Source organism: Maylandia zebra, linkage group LG3, assembly GCF_041146795.1.
Source record: "Maylandia zebra isolate NMK-2024a linkage group LG3, Mzebra_GT3a, whole genome shotgun sequence".
NCBI lineage: Eukaryota > Metazoa > Chordata > Actinopteri > Cichliformes > Cichlidae > Maylandia > Maylandia zebra.
The window spans coordinates 12,808,098-12,830,335 of record NC_135169.1 but is presented as its reverse complement, the minus strand read 5'-3'; the positions used below and the strand labels follow the sequence as shown (position 1 = coordinate 12,830,335).

Sequence of the window (22,238 nt, the reverse complement as noted above, 5' to 3'; positions counted from 1 at the left end):
CATGAACAGAGGAAATGCAGCCTGTGGTTTCAACCTCAAGTCTTCAGTGTAGCTGATGTTTAGTTTTATGTTATCAGCTCACAGCAAAGAGTTAACAAGGAGCACAGACAAAGAGCACAGTGGAAATTTCACTTTGACCTCTGTGTGCAAGACACATGTTTACATGATGTGCCTGTACTGGAATAACAGTACTGATCATCAAATATTCAGTTATCTTTATAAAATAGTGCCTCTTCTTCATCATTTTTCATTAATCAATGTATTAAATCCGTAAATCAAACAATCATTTGCACCAAAGTTAATTTATTCAAAGCTAATAATTGAAAACAAAATGAAATTTCTTCATATTTTTGTTCATTTTTTGCACTTTAAGAAAAGTTTTTTCTTTAAAGTGTGAATATTTCTGTAACTGTTGGTGACCTCATAGCTGCAGGCTTATCTGCACCATCTCTGCACTTAAACATTACAGTGACTTCATTATTTCCATCAGCCTGCAGAACTAAAATGAGGAAGAACAATTGAAGCTAAATATGAGCTGCCTTCCAGATCACATGCTTTAGCTCTGACAGCACAGACAGATGATGAGGAGACTGTGAGACGTTAAACAGGCAGAATACAGAGCTCAGAGTTTTACACGTTCTGGTTTGTTGTCTTTCACACTCCTTAAAACATGAGAAAATATTTACTGATCTTCATTTTACTATAAATAACACCTCGGTGTGTAAATTGCCTTGATTGCTAATTTACTGTTAATAGTTAATATTTATTATTATCTGAAAAAGAAAACCATAAGAATCTAAAATCTAAAACAAGACGCTAAAACAGGACCAACTTTCTCTAAATGTAATCACACAGAGCTCAGATGAGTAGAGAGTGAACAGGCAGGTGTGTGTTTCCACAGCAGGTGTGTGTTTGCACAACTGAAGGTTTGCAGGTTGAACACTGGAGAAGATCAGAGACAGAAGAAGACTGGATTAAGTGGATAAACTACAAGGGTGATTCTCTGCAGTCAGGCTAGTTTCCTCAGTGTGCTGTAACTCAGTGAGTGGATGAACAGTCGGTCCTTTTATGTGCAGCTATTTGAGGATGGAGAACAAATGTGCCAACCTGAGCTGACTGGAGCAGGTGAGGAAGATGACTAACACATCCCACTGACAAGGAAGAGCTGTGGAGCTGTGACAGACTGTGGCAACATCAATGAAAAAAGGCAAAAATCTAATAATTATTTTATTACAGTCCTGATATCAGACCTCTGTTTATTTGTTTATTAGAAGCTCAGATATTAACCCTCTAAAGCCTGAATCATAAATAAAATGAAAACTTTTTAAAAGCTGGTGTGTTTATTTGAACCTTCTAAAAAATAAATATTTTTCACATGAGGTGGAAAAAATCTTTTTTAGCTGCATCTGGCATTTTTTGTACAATTTGTTGCTCAGTTTATCTTCAAATAGAAACATTAAAGTTTCTTTTTAACACATTAAACTTTGAGTTTCCTTTCACAATGTTCACAAATCTTTTAGAAAACTGGTAAAAATGTCTTTGAGGAATCGTTGAAGGCTCGTTGACTGATGTCAGCCATGTTGGATGTCTCAGCTCAGGGCTCTGCATGAGTTGCTGATCCCCGCTGGTTAATCTGTGCACTGCATGTGTGTCTGTAGACATCAGGTTCTTTAACGTGAGCAGAAAAAGCCAAGCAACAAACTTTGTTAAAGAGGATGAAAAGAAACTTGATGAATGTTGGTCGGATATTCTTCTGTCAGAGGAGACAAAGATAAATTTGTTCACATTCAGTCAGACAGATCAGTGAGTCTGTAGTTGTGATACTGGAGGGTGGAGGCAGGACACGACAACAAAGATAAAACTATGACCTGCAAAGTGTGTCAGTAACTAAGCAACAGATCACCTTTGTATATCACAGAGAAAGGTAGGAACACTAAACAGGAAAGAAACTTAAATGTTTGCAGTGGACAGGAAATGTGAACACGTCACACAACTGCTGTGGTCAAAGCTACAGGAGCTGTTTGAGGTTGGTGTAAAAGGAAGGAAGCACAGAGAGGCGATAGAAGGAGGAGCTGAATATAAACTCTGGTCTTATCTACATTAAGTGCAGCTTCTCTTTATCAAGGCAAAGTCGAAACCTTTGAGATTAGATGCAGATCAGCGTGCAGGGCTGGACGTGAGGATGGGGCACTCTTTGCTCTGTTTGCTGGGGTTATTCTGTGAGTACAATACACACCTTTACTGTTTGAATGGCAGCGATAAAGGAAAATGTTTCTCACTGGTGACAATTACAGTGTATCACTGCTTTAACCTGTTTACCTGACAGCTTCAACACAGCAGACTAGATTTTTTTCCATGTTTCCAGCCGGTTTCACAGCTAATAGAAACACATAAATTTGGTGATGAGTAATAACTGTGCCATGTGAAGATTTTAAAAAAATATTTATTGTGATTTTGTCAGTTGTATAATGTCTGATGATGTTTCATTCATTATTTTAGTGCTCGGTACAGTCAGACATGGAAACACTGAAGGTGAGAAACTGTTTTCTTCTTCTTGTGTTGCTCTAAATGACGTCCTCTGTTTTATATTTTGTATCATAAACCAAACATTTCATTGATTTATTGGTTAAAATGTTAATATAACCATGTTAACTGTGTGAGCAATCAAACACACACCCACGATACAAACTGTACATTTACTGAAGAGCTGTGGCTTCATACATGTAGATTTTCTTTTCATGTTTATCTGATCTGAAAACATCAACAGTGTGTGTAGTGCAGATTATCTCACTGAGTTTTGCTGTTCTTCACATCACACTGACCTGTGATGTGAAGAACTCTGCTGACTTTGAATATGACTGGTTCAGAGAACCCAGTGTTTACTCTAACCAGAAGACCAAAGTAGCTGGTGAATCAAAGGGAGAACTTGTGACCTCTAAAGGCGGCATCTACGCCTGCAGAGGACGTATAAAAGGGACACATTTACTCACAGTAGAAAGTGATCCAGTCATCATTCAGGAAACTGGTGAGTTTAAAATGTCATAAGAAATAAAACAACATGGATTCCCCAAAGTTTGGAGATCAGAGGGGGATAATATTATGACAAAAACTTATGTTACAAAGTGATTTACGGCCCCAACCTGCCAAGTTATTTCTGAATATATAAAGTGTTATAAAGTTAAAAAATAATAAACAATAATGGGGTTAAAATATTTGATAATACTGTTTTTATTTTTAATGATAATATGTTAATCAGTCAGAAATTAAATGTGTGGCTCAGTCGTTCATAAACGTGTTTTGTGATTTGGCCCCTGATGCTCCAGTTGTCACGGTTCACCATTTTGAGTCTCGTGTGTTTTGGCATTTTATAATATGTTTTATGTTCTGAGTCCTTTGCTGTTTTGATTATTGCAGTTATTATTATTATTACCCCAGGATCAGTTATGGCTGTTATGGTTTTAGTTCTTAGGTTTTGTTTTTGTGTTCATGTTGTGTTTACTCTGTGCCTTTCTGTCCCACGTTTCAGGTCTCTATGTTCTGTCTCAGTCTCTGTTAAGTTTACATGTCTAGAGTTCAGTCGGTGTGTTTCCTGTTTTACTTTGAAGGTCTGCGTCTCATGTCAGTGTTTCTAGTTTTGTTTCCCTTGTCTCGTCCCGCCTAATAGACCCTGTGCACGAGAAAATGATAACTTCCTGGTTTGAGACAGGATCTGGGGTTGTACATTTCTGGTAGCTTTACTTTGCGGTCAATCGCTACTGTGAAGATATCCTCCAAAATCATGTCCAGAACACAAAAACTGAAAGATCACGTTAAGTTACAAAGAGCAGAAGGTGGGAACACTCACCACTGTGTGTCATAAAAAAATCTAATGATCAATTTTGACGTTTAAAGAGTTTAGATCGATCAGTTGTTTACATCACTCAACACAAGCAGAACTGCATCACTGCAGCAGAAGACACATCGTCCACATTCAGAAGCACATCTCTGTATAGTGACTGGTCTCATGATTTAAACAGGCAAATGTTCAGCATTCAAACTACAGGTGAAGAATAGTCAAACCAGATGTTTCCCTGTTATGTCGATATCAGCTAGTCAAGCACACACCTACACAGCATGTTAACAAACCGTGAAAAAAGCCACACAAAAAATGAATGATTGCTGGTAAGGGTTTCTATACATTAGTATTTATGAAGGGTATGTTGTGACTTACCTTCAAAATTACAGTGGTCCTTCGCTATGACGCGGTTCACCTTTCAATTCACTGTTTAGCAGATTTGTTAGTGCAAGTTTGCACGTTTTTTTTTTTTACATCACATTGTGTCCTGCGTCCTGATCGCTGCAGACGATCTCCTCTGTGCCGTCTCTGCTGCACAGTACACAATCGCTGCATCGATGGCTAGCAGTGTGACTCTGAAGTGCAGTCACACTGCTTTTTCCCCAACAAACACAACAGTGTCGACGAAACGTTTACCACCATCAAAAAAATAAAATTGGCTACTTGATTTCACCTATCGCTGGTTATTTTTAGAACATAACACCCGCGATAAACGAGGGACCGCTGTTTACAAATACTGAGAAATATAGAATTTAAATCCTTTCTCTGTTCTGCTCTGAGGCGCGGGGGAAAAATATCGACAGGTCTATGAACAGCATCTACATACATATTCCGTAAATGCCCAAGACATCTCGAGAAATGTAAATCTCACCTCGATTCATCAATTTGGTTGACTTGTTTTGGAGAAAGCGGCAGTAAACAAGGAGCGAATATAACACCGGAAACGAAGCGCCCTACAGGAGTTTCCCCACCGGAAGTAGCATATGCTAATGTGCACATAGTCTATTACTCCCAGCTGTGCTCTCCTGCTGTCTCATTCCCTTCATTATACTGCAGCTCTGTTACCATGTTGAGACAGAAATCAGAGAAAATTTGAAATGTCTTAAACTGAGAGGAAAGAAAAAACAATATAAAGAAAATATTTGTGTAGATTTTGAATCATCTGCATATTTATATAATTTTCCTCCTTTTTCATAACATCAGATAAACCCAGGGCCACACTGACAGCAGGAACTACAATCATACCAGTAGGGGGCAGTGTGACACTGACCTGCTCTGTGCAGAGCTCTGATGGATGGAAATATGAGTGGTTCAGACGAACCCAAAGAACCTATGAAGGTAAAATCAGAGATCAACAAAACAGAGATATCAGAGTATCTGAAGGAGGAATCTACAGCTGCAGAGGAACAAGAGGAAACCCAGTTTACTACACTGATAGAAGTGATGATGTCACCATTGAGATAACCTGTGAGTTCAGTCGTTTAGTTTGAAATATACATTCACTCATGATTATCAAACATACAATGTAAAGTTTTCTGTGTTGATTTCATGTTTCTGTTTGTATCTCAACTGTTAATATGTGTGAACAGTTTCCAATAAAGTTGTTGTAAAACAACAACCCAACTGGCCTCAGATATTCAGAGGTGAGACGATCACTCTGACATGTGAGGTGCAGGAAGGAGGTGAAACCCCTGAGTGGGAGTATGAATGGAGAGGACCCAGCACACCCACACAGTGGACACACAATAATGATGTGACATTCAGTGTTTCTGAGTCCAGCAGTGGAGACTACATGTGTAAGAGTCGACGCAGAGATGACTTATATTCTTCAACAGAGTGGAGTGAAGCCTTCACATTGTCAGTATCAAGTAAGTCATGTTTGTTGTGTGATCTCCATTTGACAAATGTCATAATGGTCAGCACAGGATCAATTCAATGGTCTACAAAGCATGTTACATTGTTAGTCAGACAAAGAGCTGCAGCTGATAGTAGCCTCATTGTAGACAGTTTGTCACCACTTTGTGTCATGAACCTTCAGCTGGTATAGAGACGCCAATGCTGACCTGCTGCTCCATCACCTGAGGACAATAATGATATAAACAGGATAAATAAATAATATATTCAAACAAATAACAATTGATCTACAATTTCTATAAAAAGAATAAAAGTAATTCTGAACTATCATCTGATCAAATAAATAAACACACACAGACATACCACCAAAAATAGTGGTACTGTTTCTATGATTAACAGTCTCATAACTCTGAGTCACTGCCACTCACCTTTAGCAGGAGGCTGATTGAGATTGATCCCTTTAAACTCCCAGGTCCTAAAGACGGACCAGCTTATTAATCAATCTTCAAGTACTTTTTAAATACAGCAAAGAAAATATAAAACTTTCACAGCTTTGATCAAAACGATTGTACAATTTGTATCTCTTCAAGATCACCAAGATTTGTTGATGTTCACCATTTACATCTAGTTATTTAAACGGTTTTGATTCAGTCACATGCAGCACACAGGACTGACAGCGCACAATCTGCTTTGAGGTAGCAGCCAAGAAAGATGTAGTTTGTGTCTATGAACAGTGAACATCCGTATGTACACGATTCAGTCATTGACTTTTGTTCTTTTTCTAAACTGAACTGCAGATAAACCAAAGGCCAAACTGAGAGCTGATAACACAGCTGTTCCAGTAGGGGGCAGTGTGACCCTGACCTGCTCTGTGAACCCATCATCATCATCTGGATGGAAATACTACTGGTACAGAGATGAGAAATCCTCTGAAGCCCTGACCACACAAGATGCAGTTTTCCACTCAAATGGACAAATCAGTGTCTCACAGGAAGGACTCTACAGGTGCAGAGGAGGAAGAGGAAACCCAGCTTACTACACAGAGGACAGCCAGTCAGTCAGGATTGGGAAAACTGGTCAGTTTAACATGAAGTCAAATAAACTCCTGATTAAGGAGGAAGATGAAGAACAAAAGACATTAACATTTTTGACATTCATGTGTTTTTATTGTACTTTCTTGAACAGTAACAGCCTCAAACAGGCCTGTTGTGACTCTGTATCCAAACTGGTCTGAGATATACAGAGGAGAGACGATCACTGTCAGATGTGAGATCCATGGAGGAGACACTGAGTGGGATTATGAGTGGGAAACAAACAGCATGATAAAAGCTCCAAATCAAAATGAACACAGGATTAGATCTGCTTCATCATCCAACAGTGGAAACTATCGCTGTAAGGGCAGAATGAAAAGTTCACAGCATGAAACAACAGAGTGGAGTGATTCAGTCACACTGACAGTTTCTGACAGTAAGTAGAGTCATAGTTCATTTAACCTGGAAATAGAAACAGTTTGTAAAAATGTGTTTTTATTAGTACATGTTGAGATATTTGACATGTTTAGATAGTCTCACTCTGAAAGTTCATCATAAATATTTGTGAGTCAACATTTTAGTGACATTGAATTCAGAGTTAAGAGACGAAACATTGAGAGAAAATCTTTGTTGATCAGATGAACCCCGTCCTGTCCTCACTGTGTCTCCATCATGGCTGAGTCCTGGAGCCTCAGTAACTCTGAACTGTGAGGTTGAACATCCGTCTGCAGGATGGAGCTTCTACTGGTATAAAGCTGTTCCTGATCTATCAGAGAAATCCTCCAGTTATGAGCTGCTACCTGATGGCAGTGGGACTGCACAGGACTCCTACATCATTCATGGACAGACACACACAGCAGGATATGTGTGCAGAGCTGGAAGAGGAGACCCAGAGTATCACACTGATCACAGTCAACCAAAGTTTGTCTGGTCTGCAGGTCAGTTTGAGGAATTTTGTCTCAGCTATTTTTAATCTTGATGTTGATGATTTGAAAGTCTGTAAATCTGGCTGCATGACTATCAGGACTCCTGTGAACCACACAAAAGTCAAACGTATATTTCCACTGTGATATGTTGATCCTAACATCTGTGAGCTTTGTCTCTTCACTGCATGTTGTTTCCAGATGTTCATTCAGCAGCGTCTCACACAGTGAGTCCTGACAGAGTGCAACACTTCACCTCTGACTCTGTCTCACTGACCTGTGAGGGAAACTTCACTGAGTGGAGAGTGAGGAAGTTCTCTGAGGACGGCCGACTGTACTCTGACTGTAGGAGAATGACTGGATCCACATGTGACATCAACACATCAAAGTCAGATACTGCAGTGTACTGGTGTGAGTCTGGATCAGGAGAGTTCAGCAGTGCAGTCAACATCACTGTACAGAGTATGTTATTATACATTTACTACTTTGATGTTAATGATTTAGACGTGACATGAACATTTGTTCCAGCTTTGCTGTATGTGAAGTCATTTCATGTGGGAAAAATAAAACACATACAGTAATTTTTAAATACACAAGATCAGATCTTCATGATGAGCATCTGTACAATCTGTTCTTATTATTGTTTGTCAGGTTTTTCTCAAAGTGTGCACCAGCTGATGTGACTGAAACAATTGTGTGTGATTGTGTCACAGATGATGGTAATGGTCCTATCCTGGTGAGTCCTGTTCATCCTGTGACTGAGGGAGCTTCTGTTAGTCTGAGCTGCAGTTTGAGAACACAACAAATACTTTCCAATGTGTTTTTCTATCACAATGACAAACTTATTCAAAATGATGCCCGAGGGGAGCTGAAGATCTCTGCAGTGTCAAAGTCTGATGAAGGTTTCTACAAGTGTCAGTACTCAGGAAGAGAGTCAGCACAGAGCTGGATGTCAGTTAAAGGTGAGCAGGATCAAGACATTTGATGGAGTTTTATAAATGAGTTTTGTTTTAAGGCTTGAAGTCACCTCGCTTTATTTTCTGAGAACTTTCCTAAAATTATTTTATGAATTATAAAGTATAATTAAACTTTATTGTTTGTTGTCACAGTAACTGTGTCAGGAGCTGACAGCTCTTCATCTCCTGTGTGGTTGATTGTTCGACTGGTTTGTGGAGTCTCTCTCATTTTTATTCTCCTGCTCTTGTTGTATCGCTGCACAACAACCAACAGTGAGACCTTTTCCTTTACTCAACACAAACTCTTTATCCTTCAAAGACGCAAATCCATCATGAGGTTCATTTAAAAGCAAAAGTCTTATTTTACATTTTTAATAAAGGTGCTGTTAATGAGCAGACGTTTAATCAACACCATCAGCAGCAAGTGTACTCCTCTCTTCTTGCTGGTTAGTTTTTCATCCAGTTATAATATTATGCTGCTGTTTGCAACAAGACTGTACTTATTAAATCTGCTGCAGCTTTTAATATAAATGTTCTTTTCAATAATATTTGTTTTTTAAAATAGCATCACAGACATGAGGTGACTGATTTTCTCTGACCTGCAGGTGATCATTGTGGCTATGAGATAATCAGAAGGTCTGAAAACTCTGAAAATGGTAAAGTATAAACTTTCATTAATATTGAGCTTGTGGAAGCTGGATGATTATATAATAACTGTGTTTAACATTGAAGTCCATGCGTCCAACTATTTTCTTACACTTGGGGACCAGGTCGTGGGGGCAGCATCCTAAACAGAGAGGCCACATCCTCCAGCTTGTCTGGGGGAACACCAAGGCTTCCCACACCAGCCGAGAGATATAATCTCTTCAGCATTTCCTTGTTTTGCCCCAGGGTCTCCTCACAGTGGGACATGCCTGAAAAACATCACACATGAGGCATCCTTGTCAGATGCCTGAACCACCTCAAATGTGGTTCTACTCTGAGCCCCTCCCACATGGCCAAACACCTAACGCTATCTCTAAAGGAGATGCAAGCCAAACTTCGAAGTAAGCTGATTTCCACTGCTTATATCCACGATCTCGTTCTTTGGGGTCACTAACCCAGAGCTTGTGACCGTAAGTGAGGGTAGAGATGTAAACTGAGAGCTTCACTTTTACGGTCAGTTCTCTCTTCATCTTGACGTACCGGTACAGTGGACGTAGCGCCAATCTACTCCCCTCTCCTCCTGCGAGTGGTGGGCCTATAGGAGGGTGGACCCATGTCCTTTTTTTGGGCTATGCCCAGCCGGGCCCCATGGACCAATGCCTGGCCACCAGGTGCTTGCTCTTAGGCACCCTCCCCAGGCCTTGCTTCATGGGACCCCATTAACCCTTTCAAGGGCAGAGTGAACTGTTCCTTTCATTCAGGTTTTTTTTTTTATTATTCTTTGTCTGGTCCTGGGTGAGGGACCGGATAAAATTTGCCATGGGAGACCCTACCAGGAGGCCCCCCCTCCAACAACAACACAGCCCCTGGGATCCATGGGACACACAAACCCCTCCAACATAATAATTTAGAGATTCACGGAAGGGAACATTAACATCAGTAAGATTATTATTTCATTGCTGCCAATGTCGCATCTGTGATTCAGCTCAAAGTCATTAACAAGACAAGTGAGTGCACAAAATGTGAGATTTGAAATGCAAAATGTACATTGGTAATTATTCTCACTGATAATAAATGTATTTAAGCAGAGAACAGAAGGTGTTTGTTTTGAAATGCTTTCATTTGATCACCTCAACAGGGCAACGTGGTGACGCAGAGGAGAGCTCTGACTACAATAATGTCAATCTGTCAGGGTGCTGGGTCGTTGACCAAAGATTCTGAGGTTATTTTGCTTTTGTGAGTCTCTCTGTGAAAGTGTGAAGATGGTCTAAGTTTAAGTTTATACAGTTTAAGCAGTAGTTTAGTTCTTTCTATGTTTCTGAGTTTTCTTGTATTTCCAGTTTATGGTTTGTTGTCTGCAAGGTTCCACTTGTGTGTTTGTCTCATCCCTGTGTCGCTTGTGAGAGTCTGTTGTCTCATCCATGTGTCTGCTCACTCGCCCTCCGTGTGTCTTAGTAGTGTCAGTGTGTTTTGTCTTCTCCTTGTGTTTCGTCTTTTGTCTCTCTGTTTGTTTATCCCCGTTTCTGCTTCAAGCTCGTGCGTTCGTGTCCTTACTGTCACGGCTGCCGAGGCAAGCAGTGTGGATTTGGAAGAAGGACCCAAGATGCAGGCAGTGGATGAAATGCTAGTGAGGTTTATTTACAAAGGTGTAGTGGCAAACAAGCAGTGGGGCATGACAAATAACTGAAGACACCTAAACAGGGAGAACTAAAAAAATAACAGACCTGGGAGCATACGACAACGGGATGCGCCACAGACGAGGAACAGGACACCTTGGACCACAGGGTACCGCAGACTGACACGGCGTAACACAAACGAACCAGCAACAGGCAGGAGAACACACAGGGCTTAAATACACACACCAGTAATCAGGGGATGAGAGACAGGAGGGCAACACGGCTGGGAGGAATCAGAGCTGACGGGACAGGGGAAACGTAAACTGAACACACTCACATCAGACAGAGACCTTCACAATAAAACAGGAAACTAACAGACAGAGAACCAGACAGGACACTGAACTTGACAGGCGGACTCATAAGTAGACACAATAACACCATGGACAGACAGAGGGAACACAGAGAAGTGGGAGCAGGCAGGCAAAGAACAGAAACCCAACAAATGGCAAAATCACAACAGAATACATACTCGGAATGAACAAAAGCATAAGGAAACACAAACCACTGAGTCCTCAGACTCAGGACCATGACACTTCCTGTTTTAGTTTGACACCATTTCATCCCGTGTTCAGTGTGTTTGGTTTGGCTTCCCTGTCTCGTTATATTCAGTTCATCAGAGCTGTTTTCCAATGTGTTTCCACTTCACTGATCATCTCTCAATCCTTCCAAGGTGTTTCAAGGTATTCCCAGTGTTCCACATTTTCTGTTAGTTTAAGTTTTAGCTTTCCCAGCTTAGTTTTTTTTTTCTTTATTTATTTTTGGTTAACCTGATTTGGTTCATGTTTGTTGGCCATGAAAAACGTTTTTTTGTTAAAATTTTGATTTTGTCTCTCATTGTCTGCATTTGGATCCTTACAAAGAGCCACAGAGTCTGCAGCCACAGATTGTGACAAAATCCAAATTCAGCCACAGCTCTAAAGTCTTAACAGCAGCTCTTTAGCTGTTTTTTCTCTTTAAAGTCTCTTAAATACTTGAAGTCACTTTAAGTGAAAAGGAGAAGGTTTTGAATTCAAAGCAATGATCCTGATGCCTGAGTTTATATTTCCTTCAGAAAGAATCGTTTAGTGTGTTTTGCTTGTTTCTCTCCCCTTAGATAATAATTTTTATTTACTTTAATGTACTGTAGATCTTTTTTTTTATCTTTTTAATTGTTTATTTTATTTGTAATATATTATAAATGTCTTTCTGTGAAGCACTTTGCAACTTTGTTAATAAAAGTGTGATATAAATAAAGTGTGTTGTTGTTGTTGTGTGTCAGACTGAGAGTACATGTTACAGCTGTTCAGTGTTGTGCATGAATCCACTGAAAGAGAGCTTTCATTTAAAAGCACTCATTGTCATTTAAAACAGCTTCAAACCCTCCAAAATGAACTAAAGCTATCAACATGATGGGAAGTAACAACTGCTCTGATGATGCTCAGCAGCCTTTTTACTGTGTAGCAGTTTTTCCAGTTTTCTCGAGGTTCTCCGGCCTGTACTTTCATGTAATACAGATTCATTTTGACAGTGTCAATCACATGTTCAGCAAGACCATGATAACTCTGTGTGTGACACATAAATCAAATCGCTTTTAAACTACTTACAATATAGTTTCTAACTTTCTCTTCTGCTTCATGACTTTTTTATGCACTGAAATTAAAGGAGCTCATGATTTCTGACTGAGCCACATAGAGAAGAGGAAACACAGCCTGTGGTTTGAGCCACAAGTCTTCCTTTCAGCAGATTTATGATTGATTCATGTTCTCATCAAACTTCACACAGCAGAGAGGAAACAAGGAGTTCAGACAAAGAGCACAGCGGGAATTTCATGAGCAGCTGTTTGATCTGTTTATTTAGTGCTTCTGTGTTCACTTTACTGCTACATGTGTTACTCGAACATTTGAAGCTATTTATTTATTATCAAAGAACCATCAAGTCGTTGTTTAATGTAAGTTCTCATATTTTACTTTTTAGATGCACATTCATTTGAGTTTGCATCTGTGTGGGTTTCCTCCATGAACTCCAGCTTCCTAACAGCTGTTCTTATCATTATTTATGATATGTTCATTTAGTTATTCTGTTTTCACTTCATTGCTCCCCGAAATCTTGCGAACAGAACATTTGAAGTCATCTATTCTCCACATCAGAGAGACATCAGTGTTCAAGGTCGGTCCTGTGACGGGCTTTAAGTGTCAGTGTGGATATAAAGTTATAGTTCCTTGTCCCATATTTCCCATGTCAAACTCTGAACACAGCTTCCAAGTCCAATCACTGGACTGTGCTTACAGCTGGTGGCCAATAGAGGGAGACATTAATCCATTTATAATTTATTGTAAGGAATGAGAACATGTTGATATGACTGAAGAACAGAGGAATGATATTGACTTTGGACCCTATCATGAAAATAATCAGGCCTTGGATGGATGTCATAGTGATCAAAGCATTTACATTAACAAACTTTAAAAATACAGTTTCATTAATAAAGTTTTATTGGACTCAAATAAATAGTAATCATGTGCAGATTGATTCAAATATTGATAATTTTGATACCAGCATTTGTATCAGTGTTGATCAATACGAGTGTAATGAGCTTGATGCTTCAGTTTCTGTTCTCCTGTGTGCACCGCTGCAGTTTCATCAAAGAGGCAACCTGGCTGTCTGTGTAAATGCTGCTGCTTTCAGGTGTCACAGAGCAGCCACAGTTTGCTTCTCCTCTCTTGTGTTTTATGTTTTACTGTCACTGACTCAGCAGTGCCAGGCAAACAAGTAACCGAGTGTGCTCAGCTAACCAGGACCATCCAGCAACGCAGTAAGCAGAGAATATCTATGTAGATAACTGTGGTAATAGTAATATTTCAGTTATATTACTTTAATTTTCAAAGTGGGACTGGCTGATTCTTACTCATAAAGTGTCATTTATGCTAAAACATTGATATAATACATTTATCTGACTGAAACATTTAAATGAAAACAATTACAGGAATTGAAACAAATATAACAAACATAGTATGGCTCAGATTTAATTCAATATAATTACCCTGTTGTGCTAAATGTGAAAAGGATACTGTATGATTACTGTAGTTAAAATACTATTAGATGTGCTAGATTATTGTTTTTTATTTCGGTCCCAGGTTTTAACTAATTAATAATCCAAAGGACAAAAGAAAAAACTTAATGGTCATGAAAACTCCTTCATTCAGAATTAGCAATCTGATGGTGTAGTTAATACTTAAAAAGTATTGGTACTGGTATCAGTATCAGTGATACAGGCCTTGTATTTTACTTGGTATCAGATTAATATCAAATCTTGCACACACATCTTATTGCACACGTCCAGAAATAGTGAAATATTAAATTTATTAAACTGTTACAATTTCAGCACCATGGACAGCGCACAAGGTTTTCACTGCATGAGCTGTGCTCTCTAACACGTGACTGTTTGTCGTGGTGGACCTGCACAAATTTAGCTGCATGCACATATAGATCTCTCTTTCACATTTATGGGCATAGGTTAATAATTTTCATTAAAAATAAAAATGAAATAATTTACTGTTGTACTGTTTCTAGGGTCCCTGTCCCTGGGTTACATCATGTCACTGCAACAGTGTAATTATATTTGAAATAAGAAATCTCAAGAGAATCTGTCACTCTCTCTACCCACAAAACCAGATCTTTGTGTAACTTCAGACAGTCAGATCCTTGTCATTCTCCACCTTTCTCATGCAAAAACACCTCTCCAATATAAACACTGGGTTGTGTTTAGAGCTGGTATTCAACAGAGGGCACAATTGAGTTATTTATTGCAATGAATTAATCTGCTTGGCTGACTGTTAAATATTCCAGTCCTTCTACTTGTACGTCACTGGGTGTCCATCTGAAGCTGGGAAATTAAGGAGGAGTCGGCCTCATTAAGTGCTAAATGACCCAAGAGAACAGCCTTGATTGCTGCCACCATGCCTCGCAGGGTAACTGCACATTTATCACCTCCAGCTGGGACTGCAGAAACTGCAGGATCATGTCAACTGTGGGGGTCCAGCTGGTGGACCACACCAGGAGGCCAACAGCCACCAGCAGAAGGATTAGTAGTCCTGGTGGGTGGTGTAAAAGACTCCTGTAGTGTTCTCACTTCTGGATCAGGCTGGATCAGGGACTACAGAAACTGCAGGATAATGTCAACTGTGGAGCTGGATTATTGTTGTGTTTTTTGTTTTGTTTTTTTTGTCTCCTTTTTATGGCACAGGTAGGCAGGGCACCAATTCACTGAGCCTCTGGCACACCTGCTACTCGTCAGACGCTTTCATCAGAAGCGTTCTTAAGGAGCTGCACGATGGTCGTCTAGTGTCGGAGTATTGTCCTTTTCAGGGGTGTCTGTGTAACTGTTCGCCCGCCTACCGGAGCTTGTGGAGATCATCTTCTCCGAGTCTATACGGAGATTCAGTTCATGTCCCAGCACCTCACCTCTCAGTCTCCCTCCGTGCCTCTTAAGTCTGGCTTCTAATAACTTCCCCAGTGTCTATATGTCAGACTGTATCAAGTAAGCTCTCCAGTTCTCGTTTATTTTCCCGTTTGTGTTCTTTTCGGTTTACGGTAAAACACCACTAACACTATTATCCCTCCCCCTGAGATCAAGTGCGCCACCAGTGCATGTTCACCCTGCACGTCCTGGCTCCGTGTTTCCATACATGTCCTGTCTTGTAAATACGTTCCTTCCCTGTATATAGCCTTTCACTGTAAATAAACTTCCTTCACTGCAACCCCCGAACTTCCGTGTTTTCTGCTCTTGAGTCCACCCATAGCTACACCTAACAACAGGCTGCCAGCCTGAGCCCTACTGGGAAAAGGTGGAACAGTGACCCCCTTCACCTGGGACAGGAGGACCTTCAGAAAAGGGTGTCCCTTTCTGAGTGGTGGGACAGTTGGAAACCAGGCCATGTGGGGCCAAAGTGGGGCCACCAGGATCAACCCCACCTCTTTGGTCTGGACCTGGCAAAGGAATGACTGGAGGAGGGAGTATGGAGGGAAGGCAAAAGGGTTTGCCAGGTTGTCACACACAAGGGGAGGGACATCGTTCTGCAGGGAGACAAACAGATGGTAAAATGTTGACTCCTTGGAAAAAAAGAAAAAGGTTGTCTTCTGCCCTCTCTGTTATGACAATGACATGGTGCCCCTGCAGACACAAAAGAACTTACTTGAGTGCCAGGACGACAGCTTGCAGCTCCAGCATTTACAGTGAGGTCAATAAGTATTTGATCACCCTGTGATTTTTTTTTTCCCTCTTACTTAGAAATCATGAAGGGGTCTACAATTTTCAGCATAGGTGCATTTACACAGTGAGAGACTTGGCTGGTTGTGGGGTGCACAGGTGTCTTTATGACAGCTAACGACCTCAAACAGGTGCTACTTATTTAGAATCATGAGCAGAGTGTAGCTGGACTATTTGAAAGCAAAATAACAGGTCTTTGAGGGTCAGAAATCTGGTTGATAAGCAAGTGATCAAATACTTATTTGACACAGTAATTCACAAATAAATTGTTCGAAAATCATACAATGTGATTACCGGATTTTTCTTTTTAGATTCTGTCTCTCACAGTGGAAATGCACCTATGCTGAAAATTGTAGACCCCTCCATCACTTCTAAGTAAGAGAAGTTGCAAAATCACAGGGTGATCAAATACTTATTGACCTCACTGTAAATGTCTGAGACAACCAATGACTGATCTAACAGCTGCTGAGCCGAGAGCCTTCATGGACTGTGCACCAACCTGTTGGGGAGTCATCTGTGAGGACCAACTAGTGGTAAGTCACAGGACCCATCCCTTGGCCCTCCTCCAGGCTGGTTGAGTACCCTCCACCGATGGAGAGCTCGATGTAGCCCCTGTGAGACCACCACGGTTGGGACTGTGTTAAAACATGCTTCAGTTTCTCACATTTTTATGCAATCCTTGTTCACCCTACAGAGTTATCAGTTTCATTAAAAAAAAAAAAAATTCAGGGGTTTGGGGTGGAATTAAGGAAGTTTCAGAGTACTGCAGATTCCTCAACCTGTAGATGATAGTAATATGAGTCTAGTGGTGCATGTCACCCCCTCCCTTCTTGTTCTTTGTTTCTCTGAGCAGACTGTGATGACTGCATGTGTGGAAAAGACTGTTGTAGGTTTGGTTTATTTTTATCTGCTGAAAATCAGACACCACAAAATATCTGTCTGGGCCTCCAAGAAAAGAGGAAATGCAGCCTGTGGTTTCAGCCTGAAGTCTAACGTTTGTCTTCTTTAAAGTCAACACAGCACAGTGGAAATGTGCAGGTATGACAATGTGTGAAAACAGGTTAAAAGTAGCTTTATTGTGGTGATGACACATGCTGGACTAAAGGATAAATAAAGCATGTGGGCATCAAGAGAAACGGTGAAAAGCTTGTTTCTCACGCTCATGTCTTTAAGAGTCTCTGCATGGACGTGCTGTAAATGTTCATTTATCTCTGAAATAAATAAAATCATCCATCACTCTCTCTGTCCACAACATCATATACAGACATGTTTTTCTTCTTACTGCAACTTCCAAACAGGCCAGTTCCTCACAGTATAACACTAAACTCCAAAGTATAATCACAGCTTTGTAACCAGCAGAGGAGCCAGTAAATCATCTAAACCTACTGATACTAATGTGTCTGTTTGTCTGCTGTTACAGAAATGGTTCCTACACCTGTGATGATGACGTCAGTGTTTGACTCCAAACTGTCTGCTGGACTCTGCAGTATCACAGAGTCCCCAAGTTTTTAGGCCTTTTCAGACTTCATGTCTTGAAGCATTATAAACTCTTGAAATATTGATATGTACTGAAACTTTTGCACTTATGTTAATATATAAACTGCAAATAACATAAAAACATGAAGTAACATCTTAATGTATTTTACCTTTCCCACAGAAAAGTGGAGGGAAGGAAAAACACACCTGCTGTTCAACAATCTAAAACACTTCGATATCAACATGTTTGTGAGTGTGTGTAGATGATACTGCAACAAACCTTAACTGTAACCTTTGTAAGAAAGTGTTTGACAGAATAAGGATAGATGCTGTGTTTGCAGGCTTTAACTATTATTAATATTATACACTGTATATTGAGAATGAGAAGTGAGAAACTGAGGTACACCGCATTCTCATATGGAGGGGATTAGCCAATCACAAAGTTACCACACAAAGCTTTCACTGCTCTGCTGTCCTTTTGGACTCTAATGTGGGCGGAGCCTATAGTAGCTTTCATTGTGTATAAGATCACCTAGACAGGTTATGGAGAGACAGACAACCATTCGTGTTCACATTCACACCTGCAGGCAATCATTGGAATCACCAGTTAACATAATAATATATGACTTTGGACTCTGGGGAGAAGTCAGATAGGTAGAGGGAGAACATGCAAACTTCACACAAACAGCCCAGCTGGTGGATTCAAACCAACAACTTTCTTCCTGTGAGGCAACAGTATGAACCACAGTCATTCAGCTCATGGTGGTCTAAGAAGTTTGGAAGGAAAGTGACTAAACTTCTTTAACTTTCTTGAAGACGTGTCACCTCTCATCTAAGAGGCTTTTTCATTTCTAAAAGCAAACAGTAGAGAGTCTCAGGTATTTGAACCTCAGTGAGGGTTTTACTTTAAGTGGGTCATAGACCCACAATTAATGACGTGAGTCATCACATGAGCCAAGCTGTGAAAAAAGGTGCGAGCGTCTGGGGAGGGTCTGTGCTGGCGGACGTTGGTTACTGGCCTGGTAGCCTGGCTACCCTTGGGTGGGTCTGGGACGGGTGTGGAGGCTTGGGGGTCTGGGGGTGCTCCGCCCTGGTCTGGGGTGCTGGCTGGGCCTTGGGGGCTTAGGTCCTGGTTGTTGTGTCGCCGGAGCTGTGGGCGGGTGGGTGCATGCGGGCTCAGCCCCGGTGCAGGGGACCTCTGGTGCATCGGCCCAACTGGAGGGCTCTCTAACTGGTGAGGAGGCTGTTATATCTTTGCAGGAGGTCTCCTCTCTACAGGAGCTCACTCTGCAGGTGGGGGAGAGATATAGGAGAGGTAGAGAATGAACTCAACCTGGGTGTCTATTGTCTTGTGTCGTTTGGGAGATGATTGGATGATGGGGTGGGTGCAGTTTTCTCTGCGGTTGGGTCGGGTGGGCTGCCCCGGACTCTGTGGGGCTGGGCGGTGCTGCTGCTGTGGGCCCCAGTCCGGATGGGCCTGGGTCCCCTTGCCCTGGTGGGTTCCAGAGTGTGGGGGTGCCTACTGGGGTTAGCGGGGGAGCTGACCCCAGGGAGGGGCCGCTTTCCCCTCCCTTTCCTCCCTCCCCATCCTCAGCTGCCTCCCTCTCATCTCATGGCCTCCAAAGTATGGAGGCCTATCTCCCCTCACCACACTCCCTGCCGGTAGCTCAGACGTTGGTGTGTTGGTGGTTCTTGTCGACTGGGGCTGGGCGCTCATGTATGTACCGGCTCACTCCTGGTGGCCGATTGGCGGGGCCTGGCGCCTGTGGCCCGGCTGAGCCCCTTCCGGGGGGTGGGGTGCCCTCAGGCCTCTGGCCTCTGGGCCTGAGTCTCGGTCCTCTCTGGCACAGCTGGCTGCCGGCAGAGCCCACGGGCACGCCACTGACACCCCCTCTGGCCTCTGCTCCGTAACTGCTGGGTGACCTCTTGTTTGGGGCTCTACTCTACTCAGCTCTTCCCCGGAGGGTGGGAAGGTTGCCCCCCTTTGGTGGTCCTCCTTGGGTCCTCGTACTCTGGGGCCTCTGGATGTCTGGGGCCTGGATCTCCTCCATACCTGCTTCATGCCCTGGGGGACGGGGCTATGGCTCCCCACACTCCCTAGCACAGTGGTCCCCAACCTTTTTTGCGCCACGGACCGGTTTATGCTCGACAATATTTTCGCAGACCGGCCTTTAAGGTGTTGCGGATAAATACAACAAAATAAAACTAGTACTGGTACCGAAAAAAAGAAGATTGATTCATAACACACGTGAAAAGACCCAGGAAAACCGAGTTAACGATAAAAACAATAACAAAATAACGCTGAAAACCGATAAAGACCTTCAAAACCATGCATTTCACACCTGAGCCTCAACTCTCACGGCCCGGTACCAAATGACCCACGGACCGGTAACGGTCCGAGGCCCGGGGGTTTGGGACCGCTGCCCTAGCAGATCGTTACATGGAGAAACCCTTTGAATACAAGTGTGCTGATCCACACAGGTGTACACACGGCTGTTCACAGACACAAACTACATCTTTCTTGGCTGCTACCTCAAAGCACATTGTGCGCTGTCGATCTTGCGTGCTGCACAATAACATTTAATATTTAGTATCTACTGTTATCTACTGCTAGCTAGTTTATTGTGATGGTGTTGTATTTATTATGTTGCTCTTTTTTGTTTGTTTTCTCTTCTGTTTTTTTCTCCATATAGTTGATCCAGGTGTTTTGTTTGTTTTTCTTTCTTTCTCCCCCCTTTCTCACGTCTCTTCTCCCCTCTATTTTTCTTTCTCTCCCTCCCTCTCTTTCTTTCATTCTTTCTCCCTGTCCTATCCCCTAATCATGTCTGTCCCGTCTGTAACAACCGAAAATAAAATAAAATAAATACATAATTAGAATAAAGGTCAATCAAATGGACCAATATGGCAAGGCCATGATGATCCACTTGGTAAAGTAAATCTTTCTTGGCCTTAAGACAACAATTCTGATGGCTAAAGATCTAAATGGGACAGGCAAAAGGCCGTTATGGAGCTTTTGGTACTTAAAAAACACATTCATGAATCAAAGCTAATCAGTGCTCTGTGTATGACTTATTTAGTGAGTCAAAAATACAAAAGAGTGGCCGTACAGATGAAAGTTTACAGTTTTACCATTGTTTTAAGTCACAGTATGTGTGTCTGCTCAGACTTTCCAAGCGGTAAATGTGAGTTTAGTTCCACAAAAAAAAAAAAAAAAAACTTTTCAACTGGTAACTCAGAATTTCCAACTTCTGGCTTATTCAGAAATTATCACCGGAGATTTTGGGTGAGAATGCTGTGAGAGGTTGCCTCACTCCATCATGTGATGTATTGAGGTCACCTGAAGAAAGATACTAGTGGGGGTTGATGTGCCTGGGAAGAGATCTCAAAACAGGATTGTAGTTGGCTGACAGCTGACACCATAAGGCACCACCTCTGGTTAATGATGGTCATTCACAGTAGACATAGACGGCCTCTTTCACTCCTCTTTCAAACCATCATACTTGTCTGTTCAAAATGTGAACACTGGCACCTATGAGTGATATTTGATATGATATTGGGAACAGATGAAACCAAATAAATATTTGGAGATCATTGTCTGTGCATAATCCTGGAGAGTGAGTGAGTGAGGTGGCCTGAAACTGAGAACAACACATTTTGGGAAGACAGCATTCATGTATCGCACAATAAATGTCTGTGGATCTACACAAACATTGACTGATAAGATGACTCAAGATAAAATATTCCAACATTATGATGATCCACAGCACACTGTACACATCACATAAAAGTCTCTGAGAATAAAACACAACTATGAGCTGGTAAATATGTCACCTGACCTGAAACAACAGAAGGTAAGAAGCAAACACAAGAAGCAAGCCTGCATGTTTGCAGTGGACAGGAAATGTGAACACGTCACACAACTGCTGTGGTCAAAGCTACAGGAGCTGTTTGAGGTTTGTATAAAAGGAAAGGAAGCACAGAGAGGCCACAGTCAGAAGAAACACTCTGCTCTTATCTGTATTAAATGCAGCTTCTCTTTTTATTATTGATGTAAAGTCAAAGTGTTTGAGATCAGCTGAGGATCAGAGTGCAGCAGGGCTGGATGTGAGGATGGGGCACTCTTTGCTCTGCATGACGGGGTTATTGTGTAAGTACATTTGTGACATTGTTTGAATGGCACTGATTAATGAAAGTGTTTCTCATGTGTGAGAATTAGAGTGTATCACTGGTTTGAAGTGTTTATGTGAGAGTTTGAACAAAGCATATTTGTGATGTTTATGAAAGTTACAGACAAATGTTGGCTGGTTCCTTGGTTCAGTTTAGTCTGAGTATCGTGTTGGATACATCGCTGCTTGTTGCACTTGACTCATTGCTGTGTACAAGTTCATATATTAATAGTGTTTTATGCACAGAAATATTTTGATGAGCAGTAACTGTGTCATGTGAAAATTAATCTTTAAAAAAGACTTTTGTTCATTTTGATTTTGATTTTCTGTCAGTTTGATCCTGATGATGTTTAATCTTTACTTTAGTGCTCGGTTCTCTCTTCTACGTTAATGCTGAAGGTGAGAAATGGTTCATTTTCCTTTCTTCATATTTA

General features: G+C 41.4%; 1 protein-coding gene and 1 long non-coding RNA gene across 2 annotated transcripts in view; both read left to right on the top strand.

Moving 5' to 3' along the window:
• Positions 1 to 22,238, top strand: part of LOC112429839 (uncharacterized) — a 173,038-nt gene that overhangs the window by 9,699 nt on the left and 141,101 nt on the right. The window lies entirely within an intron of this gene.
• Positions 8,777 to 9,256, top strand: LOC143414801 (uncharacterized). Its single transcript, XR_013095478.1, has 3 exons — positions 8,777 to 8,872; positions 8,980 to 9,045; positions 9,205 to 9,256. It is a non-coding gene; the product is annotated as an uncharacterized LOC143414801 (long non-coding RNA).